The sequence below is a fragment of the Gastrolobium bilobum genome, unplaced genomic scaffold, assembly GCF_033153095.1.
Source record: "Gastrolobium bilobum isolate Gb01-03AN ecotype WA unplaced genomic scaffold, APGP_CSIRO_Gbil_v1 utg5503, whole genome shotgun sequence".
NCBI lineage: Eukaryota > Viridiplantae > Streptophyta > Magnoliopsida > Fabales > Fabaceae > Gastrolobium > Gastrolobium bilobum.
The window spans coordinates 806-13,368 of record NW_026897634.1 but is presented as its reverse complement, the minus strand read 5'-3'; the positions used below and the strand labels follow the sequence as shown (position 1 = coordinate 13,368).

Below are 12,563 nucleotides of genomic sequence, written 5' to 3'. Positions count from 1 at the left end.
ATTACAAATCTTATATAATTTATTAATTTTGTATTAATGTAATCTTATACAAAATATGATATTTAGTAAAAATCATATCAATTAAAAAAATTAAATGAAATAATGTAGAACAAATAATTGTTTATAAAAAGTTTTTTTATTATATCCCCTTTTCGACCTTCTGACCCATCTAAGACAAAGTGTGTCACTATTCACCGGTTTAATTCTTTTGAAAAACAATTTCCCTATGTAATGCGAAAAAAATATGCAACATCACATGCGCAACTTGCACAAAAAAGCCAACATACGCATGTCATTGCATATCTTGCATGTGTATAAATGAAGTGTGCTACTTGAACTAGCATGAGAGGAGTGATGTGCGTCTCATTGAACACAACACATAACAGGCAGGCACTAATTTTTATAAAAATCACACATGAAATAGAAGCGACTTACACGCCGTGCCCGGACAAAATATACCTCTTTTAATATTATTAGATTGATAAACCTGGAAAGAATTAAATCGATGAATACTTATTCATTTTGTTGTACATGGTCACAAAGCCCCATTTTTCTTTTATTTGCTTCTAAACAGAAGAGAAGCTAAAAAAGAGATGATACTGGCACCAAGTGCCTGTTTGGATCCTCTCTTTTTTAAGCTAGAAGCTACTTATAAGCATAAGCTAGGTCAAACAGGTTTTGACAAAAACTCTTATAATGAAAAGCTCTTTTTTTTATAATAAAGAAAAAAGCTAAAAACTAAAAGCTCATGGGAGAACTTTTTTTTAAGCTCTTATCTGTTTTTTTTTTTTAATTGTGTGCTTTTTTAAAAAATGAAGAGTGATAAAGATAGAGAGAGATAATTTTCTTGAAATATGTGTTTTTAAGTAATGTTTAAGCTAAAATTTTTATGTAATTTTCAAACAGCTTTTAGCTTCTTTTTTTAAGTTCTTTTTTTTTTAACTTTAGCTTATAAGTAGCTTCTAACTTAAAAGTAAGAGAATCCAAATAGGCTCCAAATATATCCCTCACTCAAATATATCCCTCACTCAAAAGACGTTTCTTGTTAGCACTATACAAGTAGCAAAAAGTTCCTTCGGCATGCAAGTAGAATCGATGCCAATATTCTAGCTTTAACTTTAATAAGACTTTGATTCTGAACTCGACATGTTGAATCAAATATACAAAACCAACCAATTTCAGCTACTGAACCCTCATGCCTAATGAAAAGATTTGTGTGTGTGTGTGTGAAGAGAGGCAGAGAAGTGGTACCTTGAGAGTGTCATCCAAATAAGGACTATCAACAATTTCTGCAGACAAGACAACAACAAATACTCTTTTCCTATGCACAAACATATATGGTTGTACTTCCCGGAGAACCTTCACAAACTCCTCATCTGATTCCTCAACACCACTACTATGGTCACACCAACACCCTATCCCCGCTAACTCTGTCTTTTTTCTCATCTCTAACCTTGAAATACAACTGCAACCGAGCCTTCCAATTCGCACGCTTGGACCATACTTGAATACCTGGTAACATGTGGTGGGGCCACGTGAAAGGAGCCAAGTTTCTCCGTGGTTTTTCATTGACGACATCGGTGGCTTCGAACTACAATTAGCCATGTCTTTCTTCTTCTTCTCCTTTCTCTTCTTCTCCTACAATCATAGGAGCTCTCGTTTATAAACGCCACCAAATATGAATGCGTTTGATGAAGGAAAGAACCAACGACAAGGAGAGAGTGAGTGAATAATTTGGTTAAGGGTCATGTATAGATGCTATGTCAATTTCTGTCTCTGTTCGTTTTGGATACTAGCTAACGTCGTAGACCAGTGCCCCAAGACTAAGCTGAACCAGTGACAACTTAAGACTGGGTAAACGGCATCTTCCAAGAGCGCTTTAATTTGTTTGTGCGCTGATATTTATGTCATGTTATACCAAAAGCAAAATGTGAAGTCAATCAACTTTTTACGAAGTGAGGGCCACTTGGGAATGATGGCAATAGCAAAAGGCGAATTAGGATTCTCTAGTAGTTTAGTCAAATGAAGTAACGATGAATTAAATAAATTTTATAACTTAAGATGTATATTACTTTACTTGCCCTTTTTTATGGGTATTTTTTTTTAGCTGCAGCAAATTGAACTTAAAATGATCTATTTTTCATTTAACTACCGAATCATTAACACAGTACTCTGGTACTGTAGTACTGCTCTCTATCATAGATCATCAAACTTGACGGAGACTACATAGGATTGGTTATTCTTCCTTGTGTACAAGATATTCCAATAGCATATAAGCATCTTCTGCTACCAAGTTGAGTCTAGACTTATTTGTCTGGGCTTAATGTTACAACAAAACTGTAATTTGAATAACTCCTATTTTATTGAACTATAAACCCACAATTATGCCAGAAATTGGAGGTTGTTGCTGTTAGGTTGGTCCTAGACGAGCTCGTGGCGGATATGATTTAAGGTTGTAGGTTTATGAGTCTTTTATATTTATATGCTCCTCACTTGGTCTTTGTCCAGTCATTGTGGGACTTCACATCACTACTCACAATTTAATATTTCCAACATCCTCCCCCTCAAGTATAAGGCTTAATATCATGCTCTCTCCCTTAAGGGCAATTACTGCGGAAGTCTTTTCTCTTTAAGTATTAGAGTCACATTAGCCTTCTGTGGAGGCCTCTTCAATTGCATGTCCAAATGCTCAGCCCAGCCAAACTGTTAGCTCTGATACTATTGTCAGGCTGGTACAGGGGGAGCCCATGGCGAAGGAATACCACCAATAGACTAAGGCTACATCAAACGTAGCAAGTGAATTTGATATCATGACACAATCCTAAACCTTAAGGTTGGAGATTTAAGGGTCTTTTACACTTATATGGTTCTCACTTGGTCTTTGTCCAACCATTGTGGGACTTCACACCAGTACTCACACTTGAATATTTCCACACCTTGGAAATTTATTGAGTACTGATTTCACTTTAGAAGTTTGTTTAAGTATCAGGGTTGCCCAAGACGTGCAACATTTTATGTGTGGGGGGATGCATTTTATATTCTGCCATTCTTTATTGTTAAATTGACAAAAGAAAACAAAAAAAAATAGAAAAGAAATAAAAAATGTTTCTATTTGAGTTATTTTGTATTCTTTACTAGTCATTATCTTTGTTTTAATTTTGTTCCTTTAGTTTAGTTCTTGATCAGTGCTCTTTTAAATTTCTTGGGTATTTAGCCTCTCATTCCCATAGTCATCCATACCCTCACCCTCCCCATTACAAACTTGAATAAAAAGCCCTATTGATTTATGGATGCATGTGTTATAAGTGGTGAAGAAGTAGAACTTGAGCAAGCCTATGGTACGACAATTTTCTTGAGTGGAATTTGAGTGATACACCTGCTTACCCCATAAACTTGAGAAATTGATTTAGAGTATCCCTTGAGAGACCATTTTGCGTGATTAGCATTATCAAATGAAACTACACGTTTTTTAATTTGAGATGAAGGAACTTCTTTCTTGATCGATTGATCTTTTGAAGCTTGGCAATTATTAGAAAGGATTGATTTATCTTTTAGTCTTTAATTTTATTTTGTCATTTCCTTGACTTTGTTTCCAATTTTAATTTTGCTCAGAAGTGAGAAAAGATAAGTGTGGAGGGATTTGATAAATGAATTTATTACACTTATTTGTTACTCTTAATTAATAATTTATGATTGTTTAGTGTGTAAGTAATAGTCTTTTGGACTGAATTGTATATTGGGCTTTTAATTGACTTTAATTCGTTTTTATCCTAAAATTCTAGATTTACATTATTCCAGTATTTTGATCATAACTTTTGTTCTAGGTGTTTGATTAATCTCATTCTTATCCCATTTTGCATATAATTCAGAGTGCTACAAATGTTGAGACTTGAAAGTCAAATTTAGACAAGAAAATAGTCAAATTGAAGCCAAAGTCTGACACGAATTGCTGTAATTTATGTGATTAATTAGGCTTGATTTTGTAATTATGAGCCCAATGTACATGAGGCCTAGAACCATGACTTTTGTTTTATTTCCTTTTATTTTAGATTGGATTTGTAGAGCCTGAAGCCCAGCTTGATTAGGGGTTAAAATGGCGAGATTGGGGACCTTGTTGATCTATCTTTCGTTTAAATTGTGTTTTACAGTTTGAGATTGATACAGTTTTTGTCTTTTCCTCTTCTCTATTCTTTAACCCAATGGTCCTGACTCCGTTCATTTCTAACCGATATGGGACTTTTACCACTACACTAGAATATTTCCAACAGTTGTTTGGTTTGGCTTTAGAAAGAAAAGGTCTCACTTCTTCTGAACTTTAATGTATCAAAAGCAAAACTTTAATTCCAACTCTAAAATGTACCTTATCAACTCAAAGCTCGAGATTTTTGTTAAATTATAATTCAGTGGAGATTCGTTAGCGAACTAGAACGAATACTTTTGGCCAGTTATTTATGTCAAAAAGGAAGACAAAACTATGGACCACCGTTGATTTTATTTTTACCTTGTAATTAACAATTTGACACTAGTAAGATTGAGTTTTGAGTTCTGATAACTCTCCAAAAGAGAGTTATTTTGGGCTTAATTGTGATATTTTGGTACTATGATTACATATAATTCTCTTGATTTTATATGATTAATGCATGAATTCTATGATTTCATGATTTAATTGAGAATTATGTTAATTATGAGTATTTGGATATAAATTGAGATATTGGAAACATTTCAATGCATTTGTTATTTTACTGCAGGTCAATGTTGTAGCATCGGGAAGCAGTGTTGTAGCATCGGGAAGCAGTGCTGTAGCAATGCAGATGAGGTCAGCAGTGCATATTGTTGACATCATCACCAGCAAGCCATGGATCCAAGCCCAATTTGATGGAAGAAGCTTTTGAACGTGTAATCAAAGACCTGATCTGGATACGCACTCAGAAACGTCAAGAAATCACAAGTTAATCTTCATCAAATCAACGATTACAAATCAGATTCAAATCTGAATTGCAAATCTGGAAATAATCTGATGAGATATGCAACAGCATACTCTGTCAGCATGACAACAAAACAGAGTCCTAATCTCATTCAATCATAAGGCAGATTTGAGTGATGTTTTGCATGGATAAGAAGAGCTGATTGAAGCCCAGAATATCAAAGCTTATAAAGGAACTAATCCTACACACAAAATGATGGCTGATATGTTTTGAGACACCCAATTGGAGGCAATTTTTAGAGAGAGAAAGTAAGGGGAAACATTTGGAAGGAATTTGAGGGTTCGTTGAGAGAAATCCAGCGAATCAAAGGAGGGAGCTGAGGTTCAATTGAGAGATCATTGAACCCAGTAACTTGCTGCATTATTCCGGTGGCTGAGGCTAGGTTGATGGTGGTGGAGCTCATGGTTGCTGCGAGAGCAGTGCTACAGCATCGTTCCTATTTTCTTTACTTTAGCTTTATGGAATCTTATTCTTACTTTGTTGTTTCTTTCCACCCAATTATGGGCTAACTTGTTATGATTGGGTGATAGAGTACCCTTATTGTGATGTAAACAGTATTACCTAAACTTTGTTGAATGATTTTCCTTTCAGTTGCTTAATAAAGTGTTATATTTTCCTTAATCTTGTTGATTCATCGAGAGAGAGTTGCAAGGTAATTAGGATTTATGCTATAGAGATATAGGTAATTCCTGAATATTATTAAGCATTGTGGTTTAACTAAGTAAAATTAGTTAATTGTGGGTAGAGTGATCACTTGCACCACAAAATCATATGGAACTTGAACTTAATGAATTCATAATTTTGTTGGCCATAAAGATGTGGGACTTAGTATACATGTAGTGTTGGTGAGAACCCTTGCATGTATTAGTGTTCTGATTACTGAATGGATGATTGCTGTAGCATGGTTACTGCATTCTGGTGAAATTGCAATAATGGGGAATTAATCCCAATCTGTCTTGAAACATTTGGAAAACTTATTTGGTTACTGCATTTTCCTAGTTTATCATTAGTCTTAGTTTATCTAATTTCTTAATTGTTAAATTAGTCTTTAGTTTCTCAAAAAATCATCTTTTTTACCTTGATTGCTTCACTAGAGCTATAGCTTTACTTAATCTCTGTGGAACGATTTCTGGACTCACAGATCCACTCTATTACTTGTGACACGTGCACTTGCGTACTTGTGTGATTTATATAATTGATTGCGAAATTGCACAACAAGTTCAAACATTATAGTTATGGAGCATTTGGTAGAAGAGAAATTTTTTTTATCCAGAAATCACAATTCCCAGGAATATGATGGGATAGTAGATTTCTTGAAAATATTCTCAGAAATATTGGGTTTGTTTTCGTGATGCTATATTTGGTTATAGGGGTGTGCATGGGTCGAATTGAACTGAATTTTTTTAAAAATCGAACCAAAATGGTTTACACAGTTAGATTTAGTTCAAAACTGGTTTTGTTCGGTTCGAAAATGGTTCGGTTCGGTTGGAAACGGTTCGGTTCGATTGGAAACTAGTTAGGTTCGGTTCGGGTCGACCCTCTTCTAAAAAAAATTAAAAAATAAAGAAATAAAGTAATAAAAAGTGGTTCAGTTATAAAGTGGTTCGATTCGGTTCGAAAATGGTTCCATTCGATTCAAAAATGGTTCGGTTCGGTTCTTGAGTTGGTTCTATAAAAACTGGTTCGGTTCATAAACAGATTTTTAAAAATTGCTTATTTTAAGTGCAGTTCGGTTCAGTTCATGGTTCGATTCTGTTTTTTGGTTTTTTTGCACATCCCTATTTAGTTGATTGTAAAATATTGCTGGGAATATGTAGCAATTTTACGAAAATAACCTCCACACATGCACACACAACCCTTTGTCCTTCTTTGTTTGTCTACTTTAGGCATATCTGTTCAGTCAACAAAGAAGCTTGGATGCTAAAAATCGAAAATCCATTGCAAAGATCTCACGACCGGCCCTACCTAACTCAGATTATGAAGAAAACAATTCATAATCCATCCTCAGAAACCACATAAAAAGAAAAAAGTTAAAGAAACTTTTCAACAAACAGACACTACCCCAGAAATTCTTATCAGGGTAACAATGCCAAAAGCCACGCACCCAGAATTAGGGTTCCTCGAAATTATAGAAGCTCGTCAACAATGCTACCACGCTGTAATAGATGGCAAAGAGAAAGGAACACACAATGTTTCTCTCTCTCAAAATCTGTAAATCCTCTTTGCTTCTCTCTCTTAAGTATCTAATAGATAAGTCAGTTGTACCCTATATAAAGCTTGGATGTCCCTTCTCATATTTGATGCTCACCGGCAAGTGTACCGATCGCACAAGTAATATAATGATAAGTAAAGTATCGTCTCCACAGGGATTGGGTCGAATATCAATTAATTATTCCTTTTAAGAATGGAAGAGTTTAAAGGTTGTGACAAATATTGTCGATTGGTTTGAAATTGAGAACTGAAATTAAAGACTTATTTTTGTAATTTTTATATTGAGAAAAAGAACAATAAGATAAGAATTGATGTTTTGAAAATATGAGAAAAGCATTGTAGTTAGAGCGCACTCACTTTATGATCCTCACTTCTTACTTTGGATTGATTTACAATATTCATTTATAAAATTACTCAGATAAATTATTATCTAAAATAATTAGTTAAATCTCAATCCCTTGGCAATTTAACCCTTCAATCTCAATTGGAATCCTAATCCCTTAACAACCCCTCATGAATATTAAGCGATGAACTCAATAATTTAGGCATCCGCAATTCAATACACATCTATTCCTAGCATACATACGAACCGTTATCCTACCCCCTTTCAGGATGAAAACCCAAATATTCCTATCTAGGGTTCTAACCCTCAGACTATTATCAACTATTAGAGTGATCAATTCTAATAAAGAAAATATAAAATACGAACAGGATAAAGATAAAGATAATTATATAATCGAGCAATTATAAATCGATCCGCGTAACAAGGGTTCACATAGGGTTTGTGACCTTAACTACAATAAAAAGTAAATTAGCCAAACATAATCATGGCTAAAAATCCAATATTCAATGAAAGCATAAAATTAAAGAGAAAGAAAGAAGAAGAACTTGATCCCAGGAATCCTCTCTGAGCACCGCCGTCATCTCTCTTCAGAAGAATAGGTCTGTCATAATTCTGTCTTGAGGATCCTATTTATAAGTCTCTTTTATTCTTCCAAAAATACCCTTCAGACAACGCGGTGTTTCTTTCCCGCAAACCGGCGCCATTTTGGCGCCACTAGGCGCCAAGTTACTGTGACATTGCTTTCTTCATGACCTTGGTGCTAGATGGCATGGAACATGGCGCCATTTTGCTTGAGTTTGGCACCACTTAGCATGGTGGCGCTAGTTCGCGCCAACTAGCGCCAATTCTCTGGCATTTGTACTATGCAACATGGCGCTAAGTTGCGCCACTGTGGCGCCAAGTTGCGCCATTTCTCTGGACTTTGGCCTATGCGACATGATGCAACATGGAACTTTCCTATGTGTGGAGTCGCGTCAACAGGCTTTTTATAATTTGTAATTTTCACTCCTTTTACCTGTAAAAACACAACCAAAAGGTGAGAAATATTATTGAAAAGGAAGAATCAATATAATTAGCAAATATATATTTAAATTGCTCTAGTATGACTCAATTCTTATCAATTTTAACACAGAAGATCACACTTGCCAGAGGCACATCAAACCATTCCCAGATTTAAACATTGCTGTCCCCAGCAATGTACAAGACTCAATCCAGGAAACAATCAATTATTCCAACACAACATCACACAGACAATCAAGAGATCACTATGCTAAGCATGACTGAATCAATGCAAAGAACTCCTAACAATGCCTTCTATTCTCATGAACATGTCAGAATCTAGCTTGAACACCCCTCACCAAGATAAACATATAACGCTTAGCACTCAAGTGTTTGGGGGAGTAATAATCACTCAATCCATCGCAGCAATAACATTACCATAAGCTTGATCATATTCTCAAGTTCCTAAAGATGAGGAACATTAACACATGCACAATTGATCAAAAGGACTTCTTAGGTTGTAACTTGGCCTGGTTAAAGGGTAGGAATATATGGGTAGTAGCTCAAACAACAATGAGATTGATAAACCGATATTATTTCGCTTTTAACACATTCAACTCAATGATTTTGCTCCACTAACATTCCCAAAGAATTTCGGGAATTAATTCCTTTCAGCCACCTTTTATGCATTTACCCTTTTTCTTTTTCTTGCTTTTTCAAAAAAAAAATTTATAAGGGTATAGATGAAATTTTACCTCCCCTAATTACTTGACCTCTGTGGAGCTTACCTCAATTTCTTTGTTTTATTTTCAACACATCGATAATTCAATCTCAATTAAGGCAAGTCACTTGGAAATAGGCTAAGCCATCAATCAGGCCACAAGTCATTATCAACAAACTAAGTTCAGGCTCAAGGGGCTAGCAATGAAAAAATTCATACAGGTGGGTTATTTTGGCCAATAGCTAACAAGAACAAAATACCTTTATCACATCAACCAATGCATGCATAACAGAGAAACAGATCAAGTTCTAAAATGCTATTACAGTGAGGTCTCTCAAAATAAAATAAGTGTTTAAGCACAAAACCTCACCAGCTATGATGTCAACCTAGACTTCCAAAAGAAACATCAGGCATCATTAATCATTCAAACACAAAATTCAGACAAACGAGCAATCATGAAATCTACTCATGCCCATACAATATCATGCCAGAAGTTCATACAATATATTTCCAAGAATTCAGTCAAGCATATTAACTAGATAAGCACATTTAAACCTGAGAATTGCTTGAAATACAAACCACTATTTTTTTTAAATAAAAATAAAGAACACACAAAATACTAAAAAAAAATAACTAAGAAATTTAAAAGAGTTAGAATATCTCCCCTGATAGAAGAATTGCAGTTCTAAGGTGCAAGCCTACCATTCCCAGATTTAGAGAATTGTTGTCCTCAGCAATAATTAAACCACAAGAAAGAAGAAGAACCTGCACAATGGAACAAACAGTGGCATATAGGATAAACTATAATGCGCACATTAAAATATCATAAAGAGATATACCAACACAAAACAACTAAAAATACGAAACTAAAAAATAAACTAATATACAAAATCTCCGTCAGCAAGGAGATATCAATCATCCATGTCATCCCCCTCAGCAGCGTGGGATGACTCAACAAATGGAATATCTGGTGGTATTGGATGCCTTGGTGTATGAGACCACCATTCTCATATTTGTTCCAAACCATGAAGCCATGTTAAGAACTCTTTGAAGCTTTGGTTTTTCTGAGAAATAGAGTCGCGATGTCTCTTGTCAAACTTCAGCTCCTGGTGTCTCTTCCAACTTGTATCAAAGAGTTTCACCATTTCCTTTCTCATTGCCTTCTTCTTTGTAGGATTACGCCTCCTTTGAGGTGTCCTCACCTCTTTGACATCATCTTTTAGAGTTTGAGGAAGATCCTTCAATTCCACTTTTGAGGTTCCATCTTCTTTATAATCATCTGCTTTTTTAGGAACCTCAACCGCTACATTTTTTTCTTCCTTTAAGACTTAGAGACTAAAACAATCGTCTTTATGAGAAGACTGTTTTAAAGAATCAAAGACATGAATAATAACGATTTCATCATTCATTCTTAGCTCAAGCTTCCCGCTTTCAACATCAATCAGTGCACGAGATGTAGCTAAGAAAGGTCTACCCAGCAAAAGAGGCATCTCAGCTCCCCCTTCCATGTCCAGCACCACAAAATCAGTAGGAAAGATGAACTTGTCCACCTTCACAAGAACATCTTCAATAATACCACTAGGCTTCCTCACAAACTTATCAGCAAGTTGAAGAGATGCTAAAGTAGGCTTCAACTCGGTGATTCCCAAGGAATTACAAACAGAAAGAGGCATCAAATTAATGCTAGCCCCTAGATCACATAATGCCCTGCCAATTTTAGTACTCCCAATTTCAATAGGAATTTTGAAGCTCCCTGGATCATTACGCTTAGGCGGGAACTTCTTTGTAATAATAGCACTACACTCCTCAGTGAGTGTCACCGTTTGGCACTCTTGCAGCTTATGCTTTCTTGATAACAAGTCCTTCATGAACTTAGTATGATTGGGCATGCAAGCCAGAGCTTCAGCAAAGGGAATGTTGACATGCAATTTCTTGAATATATCAAGAAATCTGTCATAATGTTGCTTCCGAGCATCCTTCTTGAATCTTTCAGGATAGGGTGCCATGGCCCTCACATATTCGGGACTCAATTCATGCTTCTTCCTTTCCACTGGCTTCACCACTTCAACAGGTTTTTCAATTTCTTTTTCTTTTTCTGGTTCACCTGCAGTGTCTAGCTATTCTTTAACCTCAGGAGATGGAAGTATTTTTCCACTTCTAATTGTGATGGCCATACAATCTTCCCTCGGATTGGTGACTGTGTTACTAGGGAAGGTGCCGAGAGTTCTAGCAGCAATTTGCTTAGCCAGTTGGCCAATTTGAGTCTCCAAATTTCTGATAGAAGCCTGTGTGTTCTTGGTATTGGCCCTTGTCTCCTCCATGAAAGTACTAGAGTGTTGAGCCATTTGCCCAACTAACCTCTCCAAATCAGAGGGTTCGTTAGCTGGAATTGGTGGAGGCTGCAGATAATTATTAGACTTGAAATCAAGTCTAGTTCCCTGTACTCTCCTCTGAAAATTATTGCCTCCAGAAGGATAATTCTGATTCTTAGGGATGTTTTGTGGCTGAGGTCTCTGATCATACCAAACGCCATTAACATGCACTTGTTGAGGAGGATCATCAGATAGCAAGGTAGGACATTCATTAGATTCATGACCTTCCTTGCAATATTCACAAATAACAGCAGCAGCTTTAGTCTGAATACCAGCAAGCTGCATCTTGTCAAGCCTTGAGGTCAAATTTGCTATCTGCTGAGATAACAAATTGTTTTCAGCCAGCGCCGCATCATTACCTTCCAGTTGAAGGATTCCTCTTTTAGGCTTGGATGACAGCACTTCATTTTCATTAGCAGTCATCCTCTCAATCAATTCAAGAGTCGCATTTGCTCTCATTGACTTAATGCTACCACCTGCTGCACCATTCAAAACCATACGGATTTTCGGTTTACAATCGTTGAAGAAGATCCGGACCTGATCACCATTGGTCATGGGGTAATGAGGACACCTCTTCATTAGATCTTTGAACCGGTTCCAGGCTGCACACATAGTTTCACCCTCAGCTTGAGTGAAATTGGTGATATCATTCACCATTTGATTGTATCTTTCCATCGAGAAGAACTCCGCAAAGAACTTGTTTGATAAATTCTCCCATGAGGGAATACTTCTCGTAGGCTGCCTCTCCAACCAATTCAAAGCTTTTCCTTTAAGAGCAAAATGGAACAGCCTTAACCGGATTGCATCATTGGACACTTGAGGATGCTTTCTCGAATCACAGATCATCAGGAATCTGTTTATGAACCTATGAGGGTCTTCATCAACCTCTCCACTAAACTGAGCTCTCTCCACTAGTCGAATATTATCAGACT

General features: G+C 36.1%; 1 non-coding gene across 1 annotated transcript; it reads left to right on the top strand.

The window, feature by feature from the left end:
• Positions 1 to 12,184: 12,184 nt before the first annotated feature.
• LOC133308873 (small nucleolar RNA R71) lies at positions 12,185 to 12,290 on the top strand. The gene has a single exon (XR_009751231.1). It is a non-coding gene; the product is annotated as a small nucleolar RNA R71 (small nucleolar RNA).
• The last annotated feature ends 273 nt before the right edge of the window (positions 12,291 to 12,563 follow it).